A 26,382-nucleotide genomic window follows, 5' to 3' on the forward strand; every position below is an offset into this window, starting at 1 on the left:
TTAATCTGTCCAAGGTGACCCACAGGATTCCCAATGATCCAAGAACAATCTTTAGGCAGACATTTCATTGGCTCAGAGATTGTTTCCCAGTCATTAAACCCTGCCCTTCTCAACTGCAGAGTCACCCCTACTTTGTTGGTAGAAACTGCAGGCGGCCAGGGAGAGGGGACAGAAAGGGGGGCAGTGCTAGAGACCATGAAGCAAGGATGTGGAGGGATTCATGGTGGAAACTATCTCCCTAAGGAGGAGGATGCAGAGGCAGAGAATTCAAGAAGGACTGGGGTGAAGAATAGGGAATAGAGGCTGAGATGGTTCTCCCTAGCAAGCCTAAGACTTGAGGACAGTCTAGACATACACACCCTCACAAACCCTCGCCAGACACGCACAGACACACACACCTCTTTCCCATACACTTCCTCACCATGACTCTCAAGTTCCATACAAAGGAATAGACTCAGATGAAGTTACATACATACGTCACACATATAAGAACACCGACCCTCCCAGATGCTATCCTTCCAGCTGTCCCTCCACAAACACAGGTGTCCCTCTCCCCACCACACATATATTTACCACCTATTTTTTCATACCTTTTTTGCATACATTTGAAACCTGTTTTTTATGCATATTCACATTACTACCCAAATCCCCTCCACACACTTAAGTCCTGACACATGTACACAGTTACACACACACACATACATCCTCCTTCCCAACAAAGGCAAAGGAGTTTGTGTTCAGTAAAACCTCATGCTTTCCTCCTTGGTAGAGGGGATCTGAAGGAGAGCCTGGACAGCTAGGTGAATTTGAAAAGTACTTATTCTAATGGCTCTTAGTATGGTGGAAAAGTCTATCAAGGACATTTGAAATCACAGAGTTCACTGCCTTGGCCTATAGACAAGACACCAGCGGTAACCTTTAGAGATTGCCAAAAGCTTCTAAGACTCTCTTAGTCCTGCTATGCTAGCTGACCTTTGCAAGGAATCTTGGGTATTTTGAACTAGGGACATTCAGTAGAAGATATAAAACAAAACAAAACAAAAACAAAATCTTTCCCTGACATTTAAGAACAATACCAAAGTGTCTGTCCAAATTCACCTGGCAGGCCTGGCCTGCGGCAAGATGGCAAAGGAAAAAGTTCATTCTGAAGCCAACCTGCCCTGGGTCTTCATCTTGTCCCCTGCCAGGCTCACTCTGTTCTAACATGCCACAGAAGACTAGAACTTGGAAAAGACTTTTGGATTTGACTAGAAGGAGGTCATGGGCAAAGACTTAGAGGGAGTCTGTTAGACCTAAGATACAAGTGCTAGGCTCCATGACCTACGTAGGGCCTTCTGCATCAGAAATCTAGGGTCCAGTGAATTTTTATCTAAGTCTTTCCAGCCTGCCCATTAAAAAGTTCAAATGTGGCTCAGCTAAAAAGCAATCAGATCTGTTATTGACACTGTTTCATTCTGAATAGCATGGAGGACTAAAGGATTTTTTACTTAGTTCATTAGTTAGCTAACAAGCATTTTCTAAGCACCTACTGTGCATGGAGCACTGTCCCAGACACTCAGCTCTTGCTGTCTCTGCTCCTGCTATTGAATTTCTGAATACAGGCTGTTGCCAGACATCCAATTTTCTGAGTGCTTGCTCTGACAAGGAACAATGACTAATGAACCAAACATCAGGGAGGGCCCTCTGATCTCCAGCACAGAACATGCCCATAAAGGCAGAGTCTAATTTGTTCAGCAAGCAGCTGCCAATTCTTTTGGGATCTTAATTACCTGGAGCAGTTTATATGGGTGAATCCCCTTGGGAGAGAAACCCTAAACCCTGTCTTTCTCACACCCTATCATACCCCAGGCCCCATAAATGGCTTTCACCCCCAGTCATTGCACATGGGTACAAAGTCTGGGCCACAGAAGTTCACCAGACAGGCATTCAGGCACCGCACAGTCTTCCTTCACATCTCTATACACATTTCCCTACACACACACACACACACTGGCAGCAGTGGGATATAGTAGAAAGCACTCTGAACCATAAGTCAGGAGATCTTGGTGTCAATTAGCTCTGCCTCCTCTTCTCTGTGTGACCCTGGGCAACGCTTTTCCTGTTGCTGGGCTTCTGCTTCCTTGCTTATAAAATGAGAGTGGGACTAGATCCCTAAGACGTTTCTAGCTCTTGGACTTAACATTCTGTTTCCAGAGCTTCAGAGCAGCTGTGTGATCAGGTCAGGTTTGTAGCGGTAGCGGCTGGCCCAGGGGCCCATCACAGACAAGGGGACCTCCTCAGGTTAGCCCTGAGCAACAAAAGACCACAATACTTTCTACAGGTTCAGAAAAAAGGCTACTGGATTGGAGGCAGGTGTGGGCTCCGCCGTTTGCTTCTGTCTCATCTCTCTCCCGGGTCAAGCCTTTATAGAGCCACTGTTCCAATGCTCCTTCATTTTTTTTTTCCAAAGATTTTTTATTTATTTATTTGACAGACAGAGCAATGCTCCTTCATTTTAACCCGCCCTTCGCTCATGGCGACTAGTTCCCTTTAGCAACCCCTTCAGAGAGGCCAACGATTAAATGGTCAACAGAGTCTCCCAAGTCCGCAAAATGTTAAGTAACAGCCCCTGCCCTGGAGGCTTCTGTGGGCTTTCCAAAGGATCAAATAAGATAAAGTCTGTGAAAGCGCTTTGGAAATTGTCAAGTGCTATGCAAATGCGAGGGATTATTATTAATGACGGGTGGGGAGGCAACCAAGGGATGCGAGGAGCCCTGTGCCAACTTACCCGCTCTCTTCACCATCTTCACTGGGTGAAGGCTGGCACTGCCAGCCAGCCGGTGACCAGCCAACACATCAGCAAAGGATGGCGTTATGACTGGTGTTACCCCCCATTTTCCCCTAGCAGAGCTGAGGATCAGAGGAAAAAGGACGAGGAAGGAGTAGGCTAATTTGGGCATGGAGAAGAGAAACGCCAAGAGTGCCTCAAAATCTAAGAAGAATTTAAAGTAGACCCTTTCCTTCAAACAGTCTCAAGGGAAAGCCCAGTTTATGAAACCAAAGAAAGCAGGGCTGCTGACGTAGTTGAGTGGTTGACGTTGGGGTGAGGGGCATGGAGCCCCACTGGCTGGACACTCCGCTGGCACTTAAGATCACCCTGATGTGTCCCTAGGGCTCCTTAGGAACACACTGGAAAACTGAAAGTGTAGAGCAGGAGCATATGCCTGGCCCCCAGTGCTCTGAGCATCCAGAGGACGGTTACTGCCCAGGCACTGGAAGGATAGGGGTATAGAGCACAGAGAAGGGGGGGTTAGAGGATGCTAGAGAAAGGCAGACAGAGTTGGGTGCAATGCTTTTTGTCTACTCAGGAGCCTTGTCTAGGGCCCCAGGCCTGTGTTCTCCGTGTACCCTAGAATGGGGCTGGAGCTTTGGCAATCAGTGTGGACAGGGCCTATGAAAAACGTGGATCTAGACACGGGTAAAACAAAGGCCCAGGCGAAATGAAGGTGAACAGTGTTCCTGCTCTCCCATTTAGCTTTGAGGGGAAAAGAGCTGCTCCCCAGGGTGAGTCCACTGAAGTGGCTCCTTCTAACCTGTGGCCCCACCATGAACAAGCGAGAGTCCCTGGCATGGGGTGGAGGAAAAGGCCGGAAGGAACAGGTCAGGCATCTTGAGGTGGGGTCAGGAGCCAGCCAGGCAGAGAGAAACCTGCCACCAACCCAGGACAGGAGCAGAGGAGGAGTGTGGGAAGTGCTGGCAAGGACAACTCAGGACCGACCCAGCAATCCAGGTAGGGGGTCTTGGCCCTGATCAGGACTGGAGCCCAGAAGCGGAGTCACAGAACAAGGAGAGGGAGCTGGGGGAGTCGGGGGGTGGGAAAATAGAGAACAGTTCCCTTCTGGAGCACTTGCTCCATTTTCCCACCCTCCCCACCCAAACAGGCTCTGCAACAGGGCACAGCTGACTGACAAGGCAGAAACCAATCAGATACTGCAGGTACAAGCTGAAGGATCCAGGCCGGATAGGGGTAGGGGTAAGTGTGCCCAGGATTTCCACACAGGCAGGCCATGGGTGGTTGCTGACCCGGAGGCAGATGGAACAGTGTCAGGGATTTCATTAAAGTCCCTGCAATGGGTGAGGATATAATAATAATAATAATAATAATAATAATATCACCTGAGAGTAAATGACACTGGCATCCTAGAAACATCTGGTGCTGCTATTTCTGTATTATTCAGGCCCTTTGCAAAAGCCCGGCATCTTTCCTCTAAGAGATTCTTATTCCACATGTGTCTTCCCCTGATTCCTTTTCCACATGTGGTGGCCTAGAGCTCCTTCTCAAATTACCCTGAGGTAGCTGCTGCAGAGACACGTTCGCTGTGCCAGGGCTGAGCAGGAAATGGGTAACCCAGAGCAGAGGATCAGCAGCAAAAGCCATTTGTGCTTGAAGGAAACGAGAACATTTGGAATTCCGGTGTGCTTGGGCGGAGGGGAAGAGGTCGTTACATCGGTCCAGACAGTCTTTGTCCCTGCTCTTCTGGAAGGGAGCAATGGGACCATCTCAGAAAATGTGTTGAATGAGAGAATCACTTGGCGAGGGGTTACTTCCCCTGCATAAGCCTGTGTGAGCACAGACACGGGGAAGGAGGTGGAGAGGGGGGCTCCTGAGGGGCTTGGAGAGGAACAGAACTCCAGGAGGAAAGAAGAGCAAGTGAGCCAAAAATAGCTTTGCAACAGACCCCTCTGAAGGACTGTAACCCTGGCTCCATCAGTGGTTCGAGTTCCTCCCTTCAAGCGAGCATGGTTTTGCTATAACAAGGAATTGCCTCACTCCTGCTCCCTCAGATGTTTAAAAAGTCAACTGAATCAGGTACACATGCAGGCGGGTTTTCCAGTTTCTTCCCTGCACCTTTCAAAAGCCTGTGCCTGGCTGGGTGTGGGGAGGGCACAGAGGCCTAGTAGGCCCAATTAAGCAACCTCCCCCCATCTTCAGGCTAAGCCGGAGCCTTCACCCTGATACCCAGCCCCTAGTGTGTGGGCTTCTCTGGGGGGTGGGGTGGGGACACAGCCAGAACTCTCCCAGTTACTTCTATGAAAGGCAGCCTTGTCCCCTGAGACGGCCTGACACATGGGTGGAGAGGGTGGCTGCCTGCTTAGTATGATTTGAGGGGTTAAAGGTCAGAACAATCTTGCCCAGAAAGGTCAGCTCCACCAGCCCACAGCTGAGCCTGCAGTTCTCACTTTGCTTACTCCTTTGGAAGGCCCAGGTTTACACAGAATTGTGACTTGGGAGGGGAAAGCTACTGCCAGCTGTTTATACCTTAGCTGGATTCATTGATTCCCATTAGCGGTAGCAGAAAACAGGTCTCCCCCAGGGGGATGGATGGCTCAGAGGTCAGGAGGTCAGGAAAGTTCTGGAAGATGTAGTTGAGCACCCTGAGCAGCTGAGGGTAGTTCGAGGGAGCCTGTGCTAGAAGGGAGACTGGGGAAGAAAAGAGAGTGTCAAAGACAAATCCTACCCAGTTCCCCATTTTCCCAAAAGATGGGCCTGCTTCCTCTACCCCTGCTGAAATGTTTCAGGTTTTGGCAGCTAGGCTTACAACAAAGGAGACACCATCTCCTCTCCAGACTGAGGCATTTCCCCAGAATTCATACTCATCTCTGCCCCCTAAATGCAGGGACCAGGCGCTGGTGAGGTCTGGAGCCGGGGTGCCATTTGCTGTCCCTACTGGCTTCAAAGTCTGGCATGAGGCACCCCTTGCTTCCTGAGGAGCATGAAAACATCACTGGTTCTTTGCCATGGCCGGGTGGTGGGGGGGGGGCGCAATACATGCTCTCTTGGCCAAGCCCCTGGCCTCAGAGACAAAGAATAAGGAAGGAATGCACGAAGTACCAGGAGGCCTGGGGTCTATCTCCACTAGTGTCAGCCACAGACCTGAGCGGAATGGGTGCTCCCAAAGACAGCTGGGCTGGAATTTGCTGGCGTCCCCTTGCATTGGAGAGATTAGAAGCCATCTGGACAACTACAGCCCCCAAGATGGAGCACCGGTGCCCAGCTTAGGTTCCCCAGAGACACCACAGTAGCCTAATGAGGTTGCCAAGGGAGCGGGTCTGGCAGCCTCGCATCAGGGGACAAGAAGAGGAGCAAAGACGCAGTCCCGGGCTTAACAGGGGCCCAGAGCCAAGATATGCAGGGCAGGCAAAAATGCAAAAATGCAAAAATCAATTAGCAAAGACAGCAAGAATTAAATCTCACTCTAGCCCGATGGAGTGAGTCCCCCTCGTCCCTGCACCCCCACCCCTGGGCCTCTGTGGGCTGCAGGGACTGGAGGAACCCCATCCACCAACATTGTCACAGGACCGGCCACGGCCACATGGCAGCCGCTGCATGCTGTTGTGGCTGGTTCAGGGTCTTGGCCTGTCACTGCCACGCCAAAAGCAGCACCAGCCTCTGCTCTCTGTCCTTCACCTCCAGCTCCACCCCTGGCAGGGCGCACCTGGCTAGCTCTGCTCTGTTTTCTTAAGTGTGTGTTGAGCCAGAGAGCAACAAGGAAGGGAAGCCTGGACTGGCTCGAGGGAGGAAGGGCCCGGATGCCGGCCTCCTGAGGCGGCAGAGATTCCGAATGAATGCTCTACAGACTGGGAAAGGTAGCAGCGCTGCCTCTTCCAATTCTAGCACTTCTGGGAGTCATTTCTCAGCTCACACTTCCCTCCTGTGACAGATACATAAATCCTTTGCTGAAGAGGCTGCCGTGCCCCTTCCTGTCTCAGACGTGATTTTCCTCAGATGAATTGCACCACCTCCTTCAGACTTGCAGGGTCAGACAACCAGACCAGGCACAGTGATACAGCCATTGGGCTATGGTGGAGAGGGGACAAGGGGGCTATGATTTCCCATCAGCAACCTGGCCCCATATCTCCCTAGCTCAAACCAGGTACCAGTGGACAGGCCCCTTGGAACTTCCTGGACAAATTGACGGCATAAACAACCATATGACACATTCCAAAGACACACAGAAGACTTCTGTCTGACTGGAAGCCAACTCCCAAGTATTTCTGGGGACTTTCTTCCACTTTGCAAAATGTCCATGGCAATACCTGGTCTCGGCTTAGTTTCCCCCTACACCCACTTTCTCCTCCTGGTTTCTGTAGACTCCAGAGATGCAAGTTCATTTTCATAGCAGCTCAAATAATGAGGAAGGCAGAACTACTGAAAAAAAAATGAGATCCACAGTGCGATTTCAAAGTGAGATATATGTGATTTTTTTTTTTACCAGATTACCTTTTATTTTGGATTATCCATTGCCACGTTCCAGTCACGTGAAATTCACGTGGAATCCACATATGAGTGGATAACTTATTTTCGTGAGGGCCTTCTTTATTCATGCTCAACTTAGACTGGTGTCAAAGTGACCCGGCATGCCTCAGTATGCAGAGACTGGCTAGAAGTCAGGGGAGGGGGCCTGGGGGCAATGTGAGATTCAGTGACTACCACGGATATTCCACAAAGTGGATAATGAATATAGTAATAATCAAAATGTGACTCTACCCAGGTAAAAGAATGGGGCTATATGAGTAGGGCGGCTAAAGGTGGAGGCTGCAATGAATCGTTAGCACACAATTTAGTCGCATTAAGGAACAAGCACGATCCTGGATGCTCTAAATAGGAAAGAAACATGTAGGAACTATGAGGTCATCTTCCTTCTCTATTCCATGGCCATCGGCCACTAATGAAACTCTACACTGCTCCCTGTCTCCTGTTGGACAGCTAGCTCACGGGGTTAGGGCAGGTGGTTGGGCCCTCCGAGATCCGGTTAATTTTGTTCCTTTCCTACCTTGTCATCTTCCAAATGTGTGTCAGTGGTCAGAGGAGAGATAGGGGGCGGGTAGTTGGCTAAAGGCAAAGGTGTGCCTCCTACATTCTCAGCTGTTACAGAGGACAGAATGAAATCTCAGGTGGAGAATTTGGACAGTGTCTAGAGGATGGAGAAGTACAAGCTGGTTCAAAGTGTGTGTGTGTGTGTGTGTGTGTGTGTGTGTGTGTGTGTGTGTTTAAATAGATACAGCTAATCTGGCAAAGGGGGCTAACAAGGGACGTAACAACTACCACTTAAGCATATTAAGTGGTGTGTAAGAAAGCTGAAAGACAGAATCTAAGAGGAAAGGTCTCAGAGAGCAAAGGTTGTGAAACAGTGGAATGTACCACCAAAGGATATTGTGATATTCCCTTTTTACGAGGGGTTTGCTGCTCAACTGTCTCTGCCCGGGCCTTTTGCTAAAGACGGTTTCAGGGACCAGACAACATAGGAAAGAGATGCAAGGCAAGGATGCAACCCAGCTGGAAGGAAGGAGACCAGACCCATAACTTTATCACCTTTCTGCTTCCTTCCCGGGGTTCATCCCCATAATCTGCAAGGTGAGCCCTGGGAGGAAGCAGGGCTAATAATCACATTCCCCACCTCAGGGCAACCCAAAGAGGAAGTGGACCAAACTTATTGACATGGACAGAGCTCATCACAGACTCCCAGCAGAAATGGGAACCCTCTTCTTCAGTTTGATTTTCTACAAATTTCCCACCGAATCTTGTCCAAATCTGTCCGGAAGTCGGCTCCAGTCCATGTAAATTGCCACAGTCACATACTTCCTGTCCTACTGTGGCTTTGTGAATTCAGAGAAAGATCGTAACCTCTTTGACCTGCTTCCTGGAAATACCTCCTTACATCTGAGTTGAGTCTGCCCATGAACAATGCTGAGAAGAAATCAGTGGAAGCTCGTGAGGACAGCCCCACCAACTTTTCCAAAGCTTTCCGCCACCCCACCCCACGCCGACCATCCCCCTCTTTGTGTTCTGGAGTGTGGTAGAGACAGTGCCCCAGAGCAAGGGAAAGGCCTGCCGGTAATCTGGAGTGTTGAGTGTCATGGGGCAGAGCAGGACACCAGGGATATAAAAATAGCAGGGTGTTCTTACACTTGGGACTAGGGCTGTCAGAGGAGGCCTTCGAGCTAGGTGTACATGGACAAGATGATCTCAAACCACACTAGATGGCCCCTACTATCCTCTGGTGCCTCTCGCCCGCCGCTGCTAACGTAGTATGGTGGTGGGGCCCCAAATGCAGTGATTCACTTACCACTGTCAAGACATTAGCCACATCTGAGTACCACCAGTATTATCCTTAGGGGCGCCTGGGTGGTGCAGTCAGCTAAGCAAAGGACTCCTGGTTTTGGCTCAGGTCCTGACCTCGGTTCAGGCTTGTGAGATGGAGCCCCGCCTTGGGTCGGGCCCTCAGCACGGAGTCCGCTTGGGACGCTCTCTCTCTCCCTCTCCCTCTGTCTCTCCCTAACGCACTCTCTTTTTCTCTCAAATACATAAATCTTTAAACAAAACAAAACAAAAATAACTTAAGAGCAGATTCACTTCTTAAAAATGCCCCCACCTTAGGAATATTTTTGAAATCACAGGGTGTATGCGTTAGACACACTCTCCCTCCTACTACCTGTCAAATAAATAAATAGCCGTAAAAAAAGAGAAAAACAAAGTTAGTCCACGTATCCCCTAAAATCATCTTGCACGCTCCAGCATATGTTTACCACGCCTGGGGGAACAGTACTCTCTCTATAGTGTGCGCAGATGGTCCCCACCGCCAACAAGCGAGGCTTTATATCCTCCTCCAACGTACAGCCAGCAGCGCAGGAGAATGCCCGCCTGGCCCGGGATACCGTTCCTGCGCCCACCTCCCTCGTGCCTTCCTCTCAGGGCGAGGGCCCGGGCCCTTCCTATTTGTCTCCTTTCAGGTGCCAGCCGCAGCCCAGGCTGGAGTTTGCACCAGAACACAGGGCCCTTATTCTCAGTCAAGTGTTCCTTCCCTCCGGCTACTTCCCCTGCTGAGAATTCCCCGCTAGACCTCACTTAGCTCTGACAGTGTCCTCTCTGGACTGGACTTCTTCAGCCTTGGCCCCAGGGGCTGCATCAGCGGGAGTGTCCCAAGCCCACATCAGTAGCCGCCTGTCAGGCCAGGCACTCGCACAGGTCCCGGCGACCTGTGGCTGGGGCTGGCCACCCCGGGGAGCAGGTGGTGCCTGGAGCTGGGAACACTGTCTTCCCTGGGAAGCCAGCGGCCAGCCCTCTCCACCTCTCCAGAGCCTGCTCCTCGGGTGGTCGGGGAGTGGGGGGGGGGGGGACGACAAAGCAGGCCCACAGCAGGAACAGGAGAGGAGGGGCCCAAGCGTTCTGCGGGCCAGAAAGAGATGTGCTGATGCTATTAGCTCAACCTGAGCACTTTCTAACAATCAGGGCTGGGAGGCCTCCCAGCCCGGCCAGGGTGTCCACCCCCCCCCACCCCGCCAGGGATGCTTCACAAGACATTCCTGTTTCAGCCGGGAGCGCTCAGGTCCTTCAGCGACTTACAACTTTTGTTGTTGTTGTTAAACAGATAAAACAGATAATCGTCCCCCAACCCCTGCCACTCCCACCCTCAATCAAACCTGGCCCGCAGGGTCTCTGGATACAAAGTCCTTAGAATAGCACCACAGCCCCCAGGCTGGAAGCTCCGCCCCCGGGGCTGCCTGTGGAGGGTAGGGGGGAGGCACCCAAGGCCTCCTAACTTCCACCACCCGAGAGGCGCCTTCTACGTCGGGGGAGCCCAGCTTGAAAACCCTGTGGTGAGGAAAAGCAAACCAGATGAGGACCCAAACCCTACAGCTTTGAAGGACACCGTAAGATTTTTATTTGTGACCTTGTTTGTTTAGACGTGTTAACCTCTATTTGGTCAGGCGGTGGCACAATCTACCTCCCCTCTTTCTTTTGGTCCTCTGAACTCTCTCCTCGTCCCCTTCCCTCCTTCAAATTCACTGTCTACCTGGCCTCTCCTCCCTGCCCCTCAACTCTCTCTTCCCTTTCTTTCTTCTCCCCCTGGGGCAGCCCCTAAGGCGCCAAGGACGACCATAGGGCTCTAAATAGTGCAGCACTATTTCCTGCAGGAGTTCCAAGATCCCTTCCAATAGGAATCTATGATTGATTAACTGAGTGGCAAGAAATTGTTGTTGAAAGTACTGAGCTAAGAAGGACGAGGGCTAGTTATGTGGGAGCAGAGTGTGTGGTGGCGTGGATGGGGGTGCTAGGGCAGTGAGCAGGTGTCTGGACAGGTGTTGTTGGTGGTGGGTGTTCCTCTTCTACTCATTGTCCCTATTGCAGCCTTCCTGGCGGACAGTGGACGTGCTGATGGGGCACAGCTGGTAGAGGATGTTGGAGATGACCTGCCATCTAGGGACCCCTGTGCTCTCATGCCGGGCCCCACAGGGAGCTCTCTGGTTAGTGTCGCCCACCCTGGCTTACAGACTCTCTAGACAGAGTCTCCATATGGGAGGGGTGAGCGACTCTAAAGGAGTCTGAATACAGAGAATGTACCAAACACCAACACTCACCTAGCAGATGGGTTGCTGGTAGCTCATCTGTGCATCAGTGGGAAGAGAGTAGCTATATACAGTGACTGTCAAATTCTCAAAGGGCCCTGCAGCAGGGGGTCTAGTGAAAGTGGGGGATTTACCAAGAAAGCAGGTTTCTAAGGCAGGGGGTCAGTTCAGTCTAGTCTCTCTTCTTAGGCTCTCTTTTAGATCTGGATGTGAACACCCAAGACCTGAAAATACTCCTAATTCAACTGAGAATTTCCACAAAGACACATACGGAGAACACAAGAAACGCATTGTGGGTTGAGTACCTGAGTTTTGGGGCCTAAAGGGGCCCCTGGAGACAGCGGAGAGGCTCATTAGCAACCATGCATTGACCACACCCCCCAAATCCCAGTTCTCCTTAGGAGCTCATTCCGAGCCCATCATCCTTTGAGTCTTGAAAATCAACCCCAATCTTCTATTCAGTCTGGACCCCTCTTGAGCTCATGACTCTACACATTTACCACTTTCTCCTTCCCTTTTCTCATTCATGCGAACTCCTTCTCCCTGACCCCAGCCTTCTAACCTTCAGGAGTCCAGGGACTTATCCCGAAGTGTCTGTGCATCCCATCCACGCACATCAGGATTTTCTAGGCGTTATTCCTGAGTATCTCAGTTGGGAGACACTCTAGAGACCGGCTTGGCTCTCCCCTCCCCCTTTCGTAGGTAGGGAAAGCAGCCCACAGAAGGGCAGGGAGTTACTTACTCAAGCTCAAGCATCAGATTAGTGGCAAAGTCGGGACTGGAACCCAGATCTTCTGGATCAAAGTCTGACCCACTTTCCACCACCTCGAGCTGTAGCTCCTCCAGGAACTGTGCCTCATCCACGAGTTCAGGGTCCTCCCCAAGCTGTGGCTCCTCCACGAGCTGGGGCTCCTCTAGCCTTTCCCCCTTCATCTCAGCGCAAAGCCTCAATTGCCTGGCTGGGGTTGGTTCCTCTTCTCTCTCCCCCTCCCTCCCTTTCCTTCCGTATCTCTCTCTATTGCTGTCTCTGTAGCTGCAGGGCTAGGGGCAGGAGCAACTGGAAAGTCTCCCTCAGGCTCAAGAGAAAAGTGCTCTGCGAGCCTCAGGGCCAGCCGGGCTGGCTGGGCTGTGGAGGCAGGGGGAAGTTCCTGGCTCTGAGTGCCTTGGGGGCTCCAAGGCTCTGAGGGAAGGCTGGAGCTCCTGCGGCGAGCGCTGCCCTCCGGATCTTCTGCAGGGGCCGGGCCAGCTTCCTAAACTAACTCCCAGACTGAAGGGGAGGGCCGGATCCTCCGAGAGGGGGGGAGCCCAGACGGCGGCTCTGCCAGCCAGCCCCTGTGGTTGGAACTTTCAAAAGACCAATGTTTCAGCAACTGATTTCTTTTCCAAGCCGAACAGCAGGCCTTTCTGTCCCCCTTGTATGACTGTGGCTGTGGCATGCAGCCCCAGCCTGAGCAGAAGGAGGATTCCAGGGCTGGGCCTCCATAACACCCAAACCACTGGTCAATTCTGTTAAATAAAATCAAATAAAAAACCACCGGTTTTGGCATCAGGTGGACCCAAAGCTGGTCTCCTGGCATGAAGATATTGTGTACCTACTGGGATGGGATGTGCACAGGCGTCTAGAGACGAGAAGTCGGAAGACCATTGGGTCAGAGAATCAGGAGACATGGTTTCTCTGTTCAGCTGGTCACTAATTGGCTGTTTGTTTGGGGGCAGGTACACAGCCTCTCCTGGGCCTCAGTTTCCTCACCTGTAATGGGAGGGGATCGGACCTATGGGCTGTGAAATCCCTGCTCCTTCTGAGCCTCCGGGTCTCTGTCTAAGATGTGTGGCGAAACAGAAAGGTGCTGGCCCCCGACCCTGGGAAGAGGGAGGCTCGGGGTGTCGAAGAGGCAGTCCCTAGCTTCGCTACCTTCTGAAATCCTTCTTCATTTGCTCGCAATGCCCGTAGAGTGCCCTCATGTTTCTGTAGGCTTTGATCTCTGGTACAAATTTCAAACCTCCCGGCAGCTTGCCCTACCCACCCACACCCTCACCTCCCTCCCAAGGAGGAAAGCCAAAAGCCTTCTCAGTCATTTATACCTGAGTGTGAATGAAGAGGGTTCAGAGAACAAGCCTTGACTGGGAGACAGCCTGTCAGACTGGGTTGCTGGTGTTAGCCAGCTCTGGGCAGGAGAGGGTGTGGGACTGATGGAGCAAGGGGAGGGGTCCATGAGGGGACTGGTGAGAGGGGAAGGCAAGGCAAGGCGGACAAGGTGTTCTGGTTCTATACAAGACTTGCCTAAAGTAATGAAGGCTGGCTTCCCTTTACTGAAAGCTTCCTGGGAGCATCCTCTCACTTAACCTCTCCAGTCACACTCGCCCCATTCTTTAGATGAGAAAACTGAGGTCCAGGGAAGTCACTTGTAAAAGTCAGAGTCTGTCAATGGTAGCTTATCAGATGGGAAGCCCCTGTGCTTCATGAGCACACAGGGGCTGATGTCTCTCTGCTTCTTGCTCCTGGACATGCTACGGCCCCCCATTCCAAACACCTCGCAGCAGAATACTGGAATAGACTAGCAAAGTCTCCCACATTTGAATAGGAGAGTAAGGACACAACATTTTGACCTGGTATTTCCGGGGGCCAATTTCAAGTACCATTTTCAGTGCATTAGTTCTTTATTCTCTTCACTGACCTTCATCTTGTTCATCTGGCAAGTGAGCTCTTCAAAGCCTTCCTGATCCTGATTTTCAGCTGATAGACTATTATGGCTCTTAGAAAATCACTCTACCTAAATCAAGGCTGCTTGATCTCGGCAGTGAGAGAATGTCTTTGGGGGTTTGCTTCTACACGAGGGCCTCAGTGAGCTGGAGGAACTCCACAATCTGTATCTTAGGGCATCTTAGTCAGTGGGGCCATTCTGCCTTTCATCGCTACTGACTTGGGGTAAGAATGGCTCACCGAGGGGTACATGCAGTGCCCACGGTTTTAACAAGGTGACTTCTTTTTGCAGATCTCCTAATCCTAGGGGGATCCCCCTTAGCTTGTGTTCTCATGGCTTGCTGCACTTTTCTTTTGTTACAATCAATTATAATGGTACAGTTATTTATGTAATTATTATTTAATGTCTGTCTCTGCCACTAGAATGTAAGTTTCCTGCTGCAGGGATCCTGCTGGTTTGTTGGTTGCTGCTGTATCTCTTGTGTCTAATCTTCCCTGGGTGTGTGGAAGGAGGAATCCTCTTCTACCACAAGTCGCTGGGGTGGGCAGTCTTCCTCTGATGCCCCTAACACAGGAGTGCTCCCCCAAATTGTTAGCCTGTGGAAGATGGGTGTCCCACTGAGGCTAATTTGAGAAGCCTGCAGGACGTGGGAAGGTACCCTAACAGATCTTGAGTCCACCCCCCCCTTCCCGGCCCGGAAGAGTACATGCTAGCTCTAATGACTGACCTTCAGTGGGAATTTCACAGACATTTTTATTATGAAAGTATTTTCATGAAAACACTTCCATATACCACACACTCGCTTCATTCTGACTCAGGAGTACACCTGTTTCTGGCTCCTTTGCCTGTCTGTCCCCTCCTGTCCCTGGTCCTTATAACCGGCCCTCTTACACCTTCACCCAGTTCTTTATTTCTACAGTCACCACCTTCCCCATGTGTGCACAGTATTAGAATATGCCACGGTACTTTCCTTTAGCTTCTCTGAAGCTTGTTGTCAGGAAGTTCTTCCTATTATCTAATCTCAGTTCTTCATGCTACAGTAGAGGCCTGTTTCCTCTTGTTCTGTTCCTGATATGGTTTGGAAGCAGCTAGTCACCATCTCTGAGTTGTGACTTTTCTTATGTTTGAAGATCAACCTCTCTTCTCTCTCTTCATCACCCTCCACTCCACCCTTAAACTCCTCTTAGATCAATCATCTTCGTTCCTTTAGCCTGGCCCCACAACCCCCTGAAGCCCCAGGTTTATCTCCTGCTGGCTAAGTTAGTCTTACTGGCCTTATCTGGACCCTTCACAGTTAGAATCCCTTGGATCATGCTGAGCTCTCAGCTGTCACCCACCTTGCCATTATGGTGGGGACCAGCTGCTCTCAAATGAAAGCTCCTTGGAGCCCCTCGATTAACTTCTTTGCCCCTTTCCGAGGTGCAACCTCCCTTTCCTTCTGCATTCAGGTTATTTTTCAGCCTGGATGAATATCTGACATTTGCAGCCCAGAAAATTTACACCTCCGGCTCCAGAAAGGAGTTCAGCCTGAACCTCTATGTCCCTGCCTCTGTACAATGAGAAGCATTCATAACTCAGAAGGAGGCCCACAAAGAGAAAGGAAAACCCAGACGACCCTACCCTTTCTTTTTCCTTTACAGTAAATAATTGACAAAACCAAATTTTCCTCCCCACAGGCTATACCCACTTTATCACCGGTCCCCAGGACCAGCCCTTACACATTTCCATACTGTCATGGACTATTTTTAGCAAAGGATGACATTAAGTACTAGTCGCCCCGTGGGCTTCAAACTCATCTCTTCCTCTTGTCAGAATGCTGTTAGTCCTCCTCTTTTGGACCTGACAGCCACTCACAGCCTAGAGACATTTCCAAGGGTGTGACGAGCTACCTAATGGTACAACTCCAGGGGCTCCTTAGCAAGTGCTCCGCCTCAAAATGTCTCCTTTGGCCTGGGTCTGCTGATTAGAATGAGACCAGGGCTGATGATTTCAGTATTAGAGATGCATTTCTTTAGCTCAAGTATCACTTCCTCAGGTCACCTTGTCTGATTCTTCGTTAAACTCTCTGACAGGAGCTTATTCCTTCTCCCTCATGGCACTTAGTCAGTTTGTAATTATACATCCATTAGTCTGACTGATTGGTTAATGCCTGTCTATCTCTCCCACTCTGCTGATTATTCCATGATGGCTGGGACCATGGCTCTTGTGATTTTTCCCATTCTATTCCCAGTGCCTAACACTGAGCCTGGCATAGGGAAGGTGTGCAAGAAATAGGTTTTTTTGACTGAATCTGTTCATGAGTGTAAGTGTGAATTCTCCAGAGCACTGGTGGGAAAGGGTATGAGTGTGAGTGCCCAGCACACTGGCTGGGGGAGAGGGTCCCAGAAAGCAAGGGTGGAGTACTGCTATGGTCAGGTGACTTCCTTCCCCAGGTGACTTGAGGCTGGCTCCTTTTGCTACCCCAGCTTCCTCTCCTATCAGCTGGAGGCTTCCCTCCTTTCTTCCCCTTACTCCGGGGCCTCCACTAGTAGGGCACATGGGAAAGAAGGATTTGAACAAGGTACAGACAAAGCTAAAATGGCCTCCTGCAGGCTGCCAGCAACTTTTGTCCAAAAACAATTGGGCGAATTGTGTATATATTCTTATGGCAGCATCTTGACTTGTCCCTGGTTCTGTGACCCTCCACAAGGGGACTGGTGGAGATCAAGGCCAGGGGTGCTGAGCTACAAAGCCACCCGCCCCCCAAGGCTCCTCTGGTTCCCACCCTCGACTGCCCTCCCAAGCTCAACCCCCCTAGTTCCCATGAGCTTTCTCCAGGCAGAAAAGAGAGGTGCCTTCCTGCTCTCAGGCCCCAAAGGCCTTCATCTACCTTGGTTAGCTAGCCTAGGTCTCCAAGGAGAGGGTACTAGGGGCCAGCTCACCCAGAGTCTAAGAGGAGCAATGAGAGGAGGGCCAGAGGCTCTCCTCTAGTTCCTGAAGCTTGGTGACTCCAGGTTTCAGTCCAGGAAGAATAGAAAGTGTTCTTGGCTGCTGTCCCCACTCTAGGCCAGCCCCTTCCTACCCATGATTCCTTCTCAACTGGCAAGGATCTCCTCCCCTGTCCCAACCAGAGAGCCCTGCAGCTGCTTCCCACCATGCCAAAGCCAACCCATTCTTACGGCCCTGCTGGAAGCCACAGCCATGGAGAGACTCTCCCTTCCTAGTTTGCTTTGGCACCGCCCAAGCTCCAGACCTGCAGACCCAGAGTGCAGCAAGCCCCAGGCCTCTCCCGCAAGTAGCAGGAGTCCTTACTGGGCCTAGAGTTGCCATAGTGGAACTGCTTTGTTCTCCCCTGGCCTTCGTGACAGCTTCTCCACCCCTCTAGCTACACTCTTAGTTCCCCATGCCCCATCCTGGCCTCTGCCACCTTGCCTGTCTTCTTCAGTGCTAATCAGGGTAGGCACTCAATAAATCCACAGTGGGGGCTCGATCAACAGTGGGCCCTTAGCCAGTAAATGATGGTTTGAATGACTGAAGCACTTGGTCACTCCATCCAAGGCCAAATGAAGGGCTGCCATCATTCATTTCTCTGTGCACCTGGTCAGGCAGAGTATGTTGCCTTCAGACAGAGCAGGGCTTTCTCTTAGTCTTCCTTCCTTTCTTCTTGTTCTTCTTGTTCTTGTTCTTCTTTCTTCTTTCTTCTTCTTCTTCTTCTTCTTCTTCTTTTTATAGCAATGGACTCTGAACTGGAGGGAAGGGGGTTAGGGAGAAGCGAGGGGCTCAAAGCCCATGAGGGGATCTCAAGAAAGGGAAATTCTGCACCTCCACCTCAGACTCCCTGATATTGACTGGATTCTGGCTGAGATCTGGGGGACTTCCAGGGCCCAGCTCTCCTGAGCCCTGAAATGATGGTCTTGAGCCTGTCTGAGGATTCCTGAGTCTGAGCTTTGGATATGACCCTGTATGCTGGTAACTTCCATACCGCTTTTCTTTTTACTTTATTTCCCTGTTTCTTCCTCTTTTTCTCTAACCAGAAAGCAGTGTCCCCAACTACCCTCAGCCCGTGAGCCATTTACCCACTGGCAGCCCACTGGGATGGGCTCAGGCAAAGACAAGGGAAGAGAAGAAGAGGACCACTTGGTTTAGTCACAAACTTGGAGCCAAGGGAATATTAGATTGGTTGGCCAGTTCTGTGTTGTAGGTAGTCAGATGAACTTTAATTAGAGAACTATGTCAGAGAAGCCAGTGAGCCTGACTTTGCTGGGGGCTCAGCTGCACCAAGCCAGGTAGTGTAATTTTCTGAATAAGCCAGGAGAAAAGCTAAGACTTATTGTTCCGGCCAGCCTGGGGACTTCATGGAGGATGGACTGGGAATTGGCCTTCTTTTAAAAGGCTCCTCTAGCCTGTAGTAAACCTTTCTGCCTGGGGTCCCACGCAGTCCCCGAACCAACACGCAGATACAAAAGGAAGAGGGGCTTCTAAGACCTTTCCTGGGGTCCCTCCAGAAGCGCCAGGCTGTCTTTTTAGCAGTGTAGGATCGGGTGATAGAAGAAGTCGCCCTCCCTGTCCCCCCCCCGCCCCCACCAAATGCCCCAAATCACATTAAGCAGAAGCTTGAGGCCTCAGTAACCTGGCTCGGTTACATAAGGCATCATGCTCGATAATGAGTCAGGGCCCTCAGGCTGGCCTAGGCCCAGCCTAGTCTGGAAGTGAGGCTAAGCAAGGTGAGGGAGGGCAGGAGGGGGGCTGGTGGGTAAGCCAGGAAGGAGCCCCTGGAACCACTTCCCTTCTTCTCACTCCTTTCTTCCTCAGGGATAGCAGGCGTAGCCAACTGATGGCCTAGACCGCTCTGACGGGAATCCCGGCCAGACCCCTAGGCTGTGAGCAGCTGCCCTCCGTCTTGCCTGAAGAGAAGACAAGAGGAAGTGGGTCGAATACTCAAGACTATTTCGTGAGTAAATTGTTCCTTCGAGGAAGGATGGGAAGGTCCTTGTGGGGCTCTGTCCATAGGCAGGGCCCTGATTTCAGGCTGGGCCTATTTGAGGAAAGTGGCTCCCAGGAGAGGAAGGCTGACAGTGTGCCTGGGGCATCACTGACCAAACCTCCTTCCAGCTCTTGTTTCTCCTCGGGCTAGTATCTGCGCCACAGGAAGCTTCCCATTTGGTCTCCTGTGCTGGCTGGGATCTGACCCCACTTATACTGTCTCCAAAAGGGTAACAGCCACTTGGGGTCAGGGATCGCCTGCTAGAAGGTACAAGTGAATTTGCCTTGCTCACTGATAAGATTCCCTCCTGCCTCGATTAGCATTTGGGAAAGCTTGCTTTCTACTCTCCCAGATCCCTGTAGTATTCCCAGTCCAATTCCTTCACCCAGACGAATGTCGGCATGGTAGACAGTGGCCGCCCTAAGCCCCTGCCACAACTCCTCATGAAACCAGCTTTGAGGCTGGGATCTAGCTTTCTGGACCTCATGCAGCTTCCATTAGCCCACAGGGCTCTATGGAAGGCCTGCCCTGCCAAAGCTGCGGTCTTACAGCGAAGCCCTCACCCTTGTCCCATTATTGCAGGCATTGGAACAGCACAGCATGTCCTGGGCCATTATTGCTGTCTTCATCTAAAAGGGAAATTTCGTCTTTTTGACCCCTGTGGTCTTGGAATGCCTTCCCTTGAGTGCACAGAGCACACAGAGTGCTCCACTAAATGGGCCCAAGCTTTAGTCCCGCTCAGCACGTTGGGTTCTCCAGGGCTCGAGAGGCAATTGCATGACACCAACCAATTTATTATGTAAACCCAGCCAGCCATGGCAGATTATGGCTTTGTAGTTATCTTGAGGGATGCCTTACATAAGAGGAGAAAGTTCAGGTAGGAGCAGCATCGCGATGAGCAAACACAGCGCAACGGCCACCACCAGGTGCAGACAGACAGGGTTGGCCTTGCTCCCCTCCAGCGGCCCACAGGGTGGGGGCGAGTGCTGTGCTGGGTTCCATCACTCAGAGGACAGGAGACCCTGGCAGCCTTGGCCAGACGCATCTGTCTCCATTTACCCAGACTCCCCGGCCTTCAGGACCTGTCCTGGAAAGGAGCCAACACTCTACCTGGAATTGACAGCTTGTTAGTTTATCTGGAAGTGCAAACACGAGCAGGAGTGTTAACCTTCTCTTCAGGCAGGGAGGGAAAATAAGGTCACCCTGGAAAGAATTCTTTTCTGAGGTGTGGGCTCCCATGGGTCCATTCCTGGCAAATTAGAGCAGTGGGTGAAATTCATGCTCTGTTCTTACCATTTTTTAAAAAAAGATCTTATTTATTTATTTATTTATCAGAGAGAGAGAGAGAGAGAGAGAGAGAGCGCGCACACACACAAGCAAAGGGGACTGGGCAGAGACAGAGGGAGAAGCAGACTCCCTACCGAGCAGGGAGCCCATGGCGGGGCTCGGTCCCAGGACCCTGAGATCATGACCTGAGCTGAAGGCAGATGCTTAATGACTGAGCCCCTCAGGCACCCCTCCCTACCATTTTTCATTAAGAACACAAACCCTCAAGCTATACCTCTCCAGTCCCCATGATGCAGTGGGCCTTCCATGGCCACCAGCCTTGCCTCTCTACCTCTCCTCCAAACTTGGGTTTCCCATGTGTCACTCCCACAGAATCCTACTCCCAGTGAGTGGCCTGCTTGGCAGGAGGTCAGATAAATAAATCCACACAAAGTAGTCAATGGCAAGTAATGATGTCACATGTGGCTAAAAGGTATGGTAGCCCCTGGCCACTCATGAAAGGAGCACCCTAAAACCTTTGCCAGCCTCTGCTTCATGAGCATCCCCAAAGCCCATCATTTCCTCTATAAAACTTCCATTTCCATCACTTCATTAAACTTTTTAGTTTTCTTTTCATTGGAATCACCAGCCCTAGCAGCTGACCCAGGGAAAGGGTATTCTGCCTAAAGATCCAGGGGCTCAAAAAGATGCCTGTATGCTAGCGTGCACAGCAGCATCTTCCATCACAGCCAACTGGTGGAGGGTGACCCATGTGTCGGTGGACAGATGAGTGGCTCGACAAAACGTGTTGATCCACACAACAGAATACTATCCAGTCATTAAGAAAGAACGAAGTACTGTCGCATGCCACAACATGAGTGAACCTTGAAAACCTAATGCTCAAAGAGGCCAGACCCAAAAGGACACGTAATGTATGGTTCCACTTACATAAAATCCCTAGAGCTGGCAAATTCAGAGAGATAGGAAGTAGAAGAGAGGTGACCAGGGCCTGAGGGGGAGGGGAGGGCGAGGAGTCAGTGTTTAACAGGTGCAGAGTTTCTGTTGGGGCAATGACAGATGGTGGTGATGGTTGTACAGGCTCGCAAAGATCCCCGATACCGCTGAATTGGCTACTTCAAAGTGGTTAGAACGGCAAATTTTATATACATTTTACAGCTAATGTGTACATATTACTTATATACTTCATATACATACATAAAACATATTTATCATATATACATATGATGTATGTATATCATATACATACACCGGCGAAAGCCTCTTTGCACATGGAATTCACATCCGAGCCTCAAGAGAAAGACAACTTCTTAACGTGTTGAAATTCTCATGAAACATCCACCCCATGACTGTTAAGTTTGCAGATGCATTTGTGTTGTTAGCAGGGAATGTCCCTTAATCCAAGAGTGCCTATTCTTTGTCAGACCACTAGGTACTCAGGAAATAGTTATTTTAAATTACCTTGGGTGAGGGAAGGACTTTCAAAGCTTGATACCAAAAGCGAAAAAATCACAAAGGCAAAGAATGACAGGCTTGGCCGCACAGAAACCCAAAACCTCACTACAGAAAAAAAAAAAAAAAAACCAAAAACAAAAAACCCCTCCATCCTCAAAATCAACTGGCAAATTAGTTGACAAAGCATTGCAATCTCGAATTCGGGATTTCTCACGGTGTGGTCTGCATACCACTGGTGCCATGGAAGAGGGGTTTTAGATGGTACACAGATGTCAAAGTGGATCTTAAGAGTGTGAATTTAGACACCACAGCAGGCAGGTAAGAGAGTCGTTTTGCGCTTCAAATCATGCCATGTAAGTGGGTCCTCTACGCCCTCAGAGGTCAAATCCAGGAACATACACATATAAAACCATTAGTTCAAAGATTCACTTACAGAAGCCCAAATAATTTGTATGTGAATTTTTCTTGGAAACCTGATCTCTGAATCTCTATCTTTCCCCTTGCTGCTATGTACCAACTCAGTGGGGAAAATTAAAGGAATTAGCACAGGGAAAGCAATTTGACATTTATGTTATTATTTTTTTTAAAGATTTTATTTATTTACTTGACAGAGAGAGACACAGCGAGAGAGGGAACACAAGCAGGGGGAGTGGGAGGGAGAAGCAGGGTTGGCACTGAGCAGGGAGCTCGATGCGGGGCTGGATCCCAGGACCCTGGGATCATGACGTGAGCTGAAGGCAGACACTTAATGACTAAGCCACCCAGGTGCCCTATTTTCTTACTTTTTTTTTTTCGAGATTTTATTTATTAATTTAAGAGAGAGAGAGAGCACAAGCAGGGGGAGAGGCAGAGCGAGAAGCAGACCCTCCGCTGAGCTGGGAGCCCAATGTGGGGCTCGATGCCAGGACCTGGAGATCATGACCTGAGCCAAAGGCAGACACTTAACCATCTGAGCCAACCAGGTGACGACCCTTTTACTGTTATTTTCTGAGCATCTAAGTATGGGAACCCATTGTTGCCAGCTAGAAACTTAAAGGTGGACAACGAGGGCTTTTAGAGCTGGAAGCCGATTCCGAGTGTCTCAGGCCACACTGGGCAGGTGAGCTTGGGGGACACAGGCAGGACAGAGCTGACTGAAACGCTTTGGATAAAATCTAAGAAATAAAGTTGAGGTTGCAACATCAGTGACAATAATAGACTATGACAAAGGCTCTTGTTCCAGCTCGCTACACCTTACTGATCAGAGAATTAAGGTCCCTCAAATGTCAACTTTGCAAGTTTTTTTCATAGGCTACTTTTATTTTATTTTAATTTTTAAAAAGATTTATTTATTTATGGTGGGGGAGAGCACGGGCACAGGGAGGGGTGGAGGGAGAGAGAGACTCTCAAGCAGGCTCTATATGCCCAGCTCAGACCCCGACATGGAGCTCCATCTCAGGACCCTGAGATCAGTTGGACGCTTAAACGACTGAGCTGCTTGGGTGCCCCATATTTTATTTTTTTATAATTTTTTAAAGTAGGTTCCAGGCCCAAAGTGGGGCTTGAACTCACGACCCTGAGATCAAGAGTCGCATGTTCTACCAGCTGAGCCAGCCCGGTGCTACATTTAAATTGGAAATGTTAGCTGTTTGCCCAGTATATTCTATCAGCCTCCTAAGTTTTCCAGTTTTAGAAGCATATTCAAATGATAAGGCAGAGTCCCTGAATAGAAGGGTGACCAATCATCCCAGTTTCCCTGGGACTGTCCTGGTTTGAACATTGGAAGTCTTGTTTCCCCAGACTGGAGGGTTGGTCACCCTACCTAGTAAGGACATTTTAACCACTTGATTAGTTTTCTGGGCTAATATTTACCTCAGCTTAACAACTCTTTCTTCACAGACAATTCTTTAGTGTCTGATTGATCTTAGGCGGAGTTTTGGCTTTGCTCTTTGTTGGGAGGTATCAGGCAAGTTTCTAAATTTTCCCAAGCCTCAGTTTCCTTCATTATAAAATAAAGAAGGGTAACAACAGTACCCCTTCCTTTGGGTTGGTGTCAGTGATATTATGCAGACAGGAGGCTTAGTACATATTTTAAACACTTAGTAAATGTTAACTATTAATCTATTATTGTTGTTAGTTACCTAACACAAGATCAAAGGGATGGTATTTATTTATTTATTTTAAAGATTTTATTTATGTATTTGAGAGAGAGAGAGAGAGAGAGCAAGAGCATGAGCTTATGTGCTTGCACACGAGTGGGGGAGGAGGAGCAGAAGGAGAGGGAGAAGCAGGCTCCCCGCTGAGCAGGGAACCCTGAGGACATGGGGCTACATCCCAGGACCCTGAGATCATGACCTGAGCCCTAAGGCATGGTATTTAAAACACATCTTCCTCTGGGGCGCCTGGGTGGCTCAAGTCAGTTATGCATCAGCTCAGGTCATGATCTCAGGGTCCTGGGATCCAGCCCCGTGTGGGCTTCCTGCTCAGTGGGAAGTCTGCTTCTCTCTCTGCCCCTCCTCCCTGTTTGTGCTCTCTCTCTCTCAATCTCAAATAAATACAATCTTTTAAAAAACAAAACACATCTTCCTCTCACCCAGTATTTTAGAGGCACCCTTATATATGAACAAGCTGCATGTCCTTCGGGACTTCTACAAGGCTAGGAGTAAATGCATGTGGTTCAAACAACAGAGATCACACTTAAATATTAATAAGGATTTTCCAAGACTAGTTTAAAGTTGCAAAATCTTTACAGAGGACCATACCAATAATTAAGCAGTCATCTGGTTTAAAAAAAAAAAAAAACAGTTACTGAGTACCGGCTGTCTAACAAGTAGCTGAGGGAGAACCAAGTGAGTGTAAAACACTGTCCTGCCCTCAGATTGCTTACACTCTTGTGTTCCAAGGATTCCAAGAACTAAGCCAGGAGCCAGGGGCAGGTCAAAGTAGACAAACCAGATAGAAATGAAGAATGTGCCCCGCCCTGCCCTTCCTCCCTGGAATACAGGAGCCCTGGCAGCAGGTGAGTGGGCTGTAGGAGGAGAGGTGGGTGAGTCGCTTTTCTAGAAGAGACAGCCTTCAAAGTCGACATATTAAAGGAAAAGTATACCCAGGCGGGAATTTGAAATATCAAATCATTAAATGGAACCGAAGTAAAAGGGATGGCTGAGTTTTGAAGACAGATGCCCAGGGAATAAATGAAGTAAGACAGAGGAAATTTTCACTTTGGAGAAGGCTGTCCAGTTCAGAGACCAGAGAAGTCCCATAACCAGCAATAATGGTCTCCTACTTTGCTAAGGAGGATGTCATTCTGGGCAAAACCTAAACCACATTCAGAATGTCTAATCTCTAAGGACCCAGAAAGGTCAAGGAAACTGAGACAATGCTTCATCCTTCTAGAACTCTACGGCTGTTACCACAGGACTCGGTCATTCCCCTGCCTCACGGAAGCCTGACGGCTTACTGGTTTGCTGCTCAGCTGTTTGGGACACCGAATTGCTCTGATTCCCAGAGGCGCAGGACTCAGGTACACCTTTTCAACCATTCACCCTGCTCCCTTGACCAATGCCCTCAGCGCCCCCATCCCCCAACCCACAGTATTTCCAGGCTTTGCCAAGAAACAAGCGTCAACAGGCAGGTGTCCATGGGAGTAGGTGTCGAAGGAGGTTTTTCCATTCAAGAAACCCAGACAATCAGAAAGCATCTCTAGGTGTGGCACAAACCAACACTGATCTTAGGCTCTTAGCCTCATACCTCGCTCACCTAGGTCCTACCCTCCTAGGTCCTGAACCTAGGAACCAGAGCCGAGGAAGTGTCCCCTCTACACTTTAGCAAGGCCATTTAGGGCAGTTTCTCTCCCCCCAGAAAGAGTACAAATGCTGCAGACGCTCTTTCCTGGTGTTTCTGCCACTCCTCCCCCATCACCACTCTCCTGTGGTGTGGAGCAGGATTATTAGGAGCCTTTTAGGGCTTTAGCTGGGCAGGGGCTGCGGGTGTCTGGTGTGAATACACTTGTAGTAATCTTTCACCAGAAACGAAGATTCCCTAGAAACCTGTTGCGTATGTGGCTTGGTTTCTTTGAGACAATTGCTGCCTCCTGTGAAACAATAAACGAGAAAGAGCTTTGATGGCCTGGAAAATGCCTGAGAAATACAACTTGTTATGATAGTGCCAAAGAAGTCGGCAGCCCTGCTTGTGGGGCTGGGGAGGCAAACCTGGTCTTAGTACCAAGTGAGGGCAGTTCCTGCCAATGGGATCACTTTGAAAATTTCCCATGTGGGCTTCACAAAGCCACCCAATGATTCAATAGTCTGTGGGTGCTGAAAATTTCCTATTACCTTGGCTCAACACACCACCTGCTCCCCCACCACCTGGAATCTCAGAACTAGGAGTCTGGTTGGTTTTTTTTTTTAAGATTTTATCTATTCATTTGACAGACAGAGATCACAAGTAGGCAGAGAGGCAGGCAGAGAGAGGAAGGGAAGCAGGCTCCCTGCTGAGCAGAGAGCCCGAGGGCTCGATCCCAGGACCCTGAGATCATGACCTGAGCCAAAGGCAGAGGCTTTAACCCACCAAGCCACCAGGCGTCCCTCAGAACTAGGAGTCTTAAGAGAC

At 50.0% G+C, this 26,382-nt stretch overlaps 1 protein-coding gene across 5 annotated transcripts in view; it reads right to left on the bottom strand.

Annotated features, from left to right (window-relative positions):
• Positions 1-26,382, bottom strand: part of TSC22D3 (TSC22 domain family member 3) — a 61,450-nt gene that overhangs the window by 32,933 nt on the left and 2,135 nt on the right. The gene's annotated exons all lie outside the window — the stretch shown is intronic.

This window comes from Martes martes (assembly GCF_963455335.1).
Source record: "Martes martes genome assembly, chromosome: X".
Lineage (NCBI taxonomy): Eukaryota > Metazoa > Chordata > Mammalia > Carnivora > Mustelidae > Martes > Martes martes.